Raw genomic sequence first — 3527 nt, 5'->3', positions numbered from 1 at the left:
AAGTTCTCTATTGAGGCATCGTCCCCTTCCCATATTAGGATGAGGTCGTCAATAAATCTGTTATACAGTTTAATGTGTTCCTTGAAGGGGTTTTCCACCTGCATAGATGTGGCACAGCTCCCACCAACCCATAAATAGGTTGGCGTACGTGGGGGCGAATTTGGCCCCCATAGCTGTGCCACATCTCTGCAGGTAGAACACCCCTCCATATGAGAAATAATTATGCGTCAAAAGGTATTCTATGATTCTCAACAGATATTCCTGAAAAGCCTCCTCTAGATTGCTGCGTGTATGTAAGAAATATTTTACAGCTTCCAAACCAAGTACATGTGGTATATTACTATAGAGTGACACCACATCTAACGTTAGCCATCTACTTTTGGTAGTCCAAGTTACCTTTTTCAATTTTTGTATTAAATGTGTGGAGTCCCTAAGATAACTGGTTAAGTCAAGGACTAGGGGCTGTAAGATGGATTTCACCCATTCTGATACAGGTTCCATTAGAGATCCCATCCCTGATACTATGGGGCGCCCCTGCACATTCTCAGTACTTTTGTGTACTTTCGGGAATATGTGAAATACCGGGGTCTTAGGTTGTTTGTTGATCATATAATCATGTGTAGCTTTATTTAAAAAAACATTTGCTAAGCCCTCATCCAGTAAATGGGAGAGTTAGAGTATATAATTTGATTTTGGGTCCCCTTTTAGTACTTGGTAATTGTTGGTGTCATTGAGCTGTCTCATTATTTCTTTGTCATAATCTGTTTTGTTTAATACGACTATACTACCCCCTTTATCTGATTTTTTAATGACTATATTGTCATTCTCTGCAAGTTCTTTTAGAGCCGTTCTCTCTTTTATGTTAAAATTAGGATCATAATGGGGGCTGCTGACTGTATTTAGTTGTTCCAAATCTTCGACTACTCTCTCTTGAAATTGTTCTAAGATTGTGCCCCTAGATTGAATAGGGTAAAAGGTAGATTTAGATTTAAAGCATGTGTGTGAATTTCTTTCCTCAATATTTATTTGTTCACTTAAGAGGCTCATTAGGGTCTCTCTTGCACATGAATCCTGAAAATCTAATTGTATTTCTGATGTAGTTTCCTCAGCTATTGGATTTTCCTCTGTCACTACTACTATTTCTTGTGCGTTATAATAATGTTTTTTGAGGGTCAGATTTCGGTATGGTATTGAATATATTGAATTTTGCTGTTGGTACAAAATTCAAACCATAATTTAATACTTTTTCTTGTGTAGGTGTCAACAGGATGTCAGAAAGACTGATAACTATTGATGTGTTGTCTGTTCTAAATTCTTCTTGGCTCTCAATTGATATCTGTTCATTTGCCCTTGTCTGTTTTTGTTTTCTCCTACTGCTATTTGTTTTATAACCGGTATTGTATCTCTCTGTGTTTGTGGAGGGGCTGTCACTAAAAAACTTGGTCAAATTTAATTCTGGCTGAATCTGCTTTATCAGCTTTCTGTGCTATGGCTAAGTGCATAGGATTCTTGTAAGTTTGTTTGTTCTGAGTTATTTTGCTCCTAGCCCCCTGTGCATCTGTATTTATTTTTCCGTTTTGTTGTGTGTTAGTTTGTCTATTGGTTGTGTCTCTATTGTACTGGCTATAATTATCTCCACTGTTGTCATCAGTAGACTCTGCATCTGTATCAGAAAATGTTACTTTCTTTTTTCCTTTATTCTTATGATTACCCTTGTGTTGACTATAATTTCTTCTGTTATTCTCCCTATGTGTATTAGTTCTCTCTCTCCTATTCCACACATGTACCGTGTTAGTCTGATAGTCTGTCCAGTCTCTTAAAAATTTGTTTTGTTTTATTTGTAAAACTTCTTCTGTTGATTTCTCTACTGTCTCAATGAGTAATTAATCAAAACCTCTGTATTCTATAGATAACTGGTGATGTGTTAAATGTCTCTGTAACTGTGTAATTTTGATTTTTAAGTCTGTTAAGAGGCCCTCTTTGCGTGTAATAATCATATGCATCAGTCTAAATGAGCATTCATCCAAAATCATGTTCCATTCATCCTTAAATTTCATATCACCCACTTCAAAGGTGGGGAACTTGTGCACTCTTAACCCTCTTGGAATCATCTTAAGGTTTATATATTTCTCTAATGTCCATTTATCAAACTTCAATTTTTCAGCTTTTATCATGAGTGCTTCAATCCTTATAAAAAGGTCAGTTAGTTCTAGAGTGGATTCATCTGTGTTAAAGATCTGGTCAAAGTCTTTGTTATAAATGTCCATTTCCTGTGGATCTCTCAGTGAATAGTAACTGCATAGTTGCAAAGTGTCATTTCCTGTATTATCATTATAGACTCCTGATGCCTCCATATTGGATTTTTATAAAGCGTAATAATGCTTAAAGCAGGCAATGGTCCTTAATCTCACCTTTCAAATATCCAGCCTTAAACCCAGTCTTAGCGACCAAATAAAGGGATGCTCGCCAGAGGCCCCCGTTCACAGGTTTTACCTGTATACAGTATGATAGTCCCGTGCTGGGTAGTGTGATATATAACACAAATATTGAATAAGTCTCTATTGAAAACTTTAAATGTATCAGTATAAAAAGATAGATTCTTCTTACTTGTTTAGGGCTCAATGTGGAGGGGATGCTTCCATTCGGTGCTCAAAGGTTTGATCCGGTCAGGCTCTCTTTGCTTCCCACTCGGTCCCTGGCAGCCAGACGATCCTCTCACCCGGTTACCAGTAGCCCTCTGTGGATGCAGCGTTGCCTCTCAGGACTGTTTCCTCTGGTTACTCTTTGGCGTCTGTAATCCGTGCGGTCACACCGCTCTGCGCCTGTATGCTACGTCACTTCCGGTTCCCCACCAATCTTCAGCCCATAGGGAAAAAGGATTGCTACTGCTTCTGAAGATACTTCTCCACGGCTGGATGCGGGCGATCAACAGATCCAAGTACAAACAAAGGGGTTTCCAGCCGTGAGTAAGATAAAAATTGTAGATTTATTGGTATATATTAAAAGCATATACAAAGCATGAGGATTTAAAAAGGGCATCAGATCAGGTCTCACGCGTTTCAGCTCTGCTGAGCCGTACTCATAGACCTCTGATCTGGTGCAGTAACTGCACAGCTATATACACATTGTAATGAGGTTAATTAAAAACACACTTGCCCAATTTAATTGCTGTCTGTTAACCCCTAATGTCACTATTATCCAGTTTGCAATTTATAATTTGTATGGGGTACAAAAGACTACATGTGTATGTATATGCTATCTTATTGGGGCTTCTGGAGTCTATTGTAATATGAGATATAACAATTAATTAAATAAATAAATAAATAAAGTCTATCTGCCCATTATATAGTGAATTTTACCACTTTTTCTTTTCATTAATATATATATATATATATATATATATATATATATATATATATATATATGATGGTCTACAGTCAACTATGTGAAAATGGCAGTATAGTCCTATCTATTTTTAGTTTTTAATTTTTAACTCTTGTTGTTCTCTTTACATTAGATATAATTAC

This window comes from Bombina bombina, chromosome 2, assembly GCF_027579735.1.
Source record: "Bombina bombina isolate aBomBom1 chromosome 2, aBomBom1.pri, whole genome shotgun sequence".
NCBI lineage: Eukaryota > Metazoa > Chordata > Amphibia > Anura > Bombinatoridae > Bombina > Bombina bombina.
The sequence above is the reverse complement of the archived record's forward strand: the minus strand, read 5'-3'. Positions refer to the sequence as shown.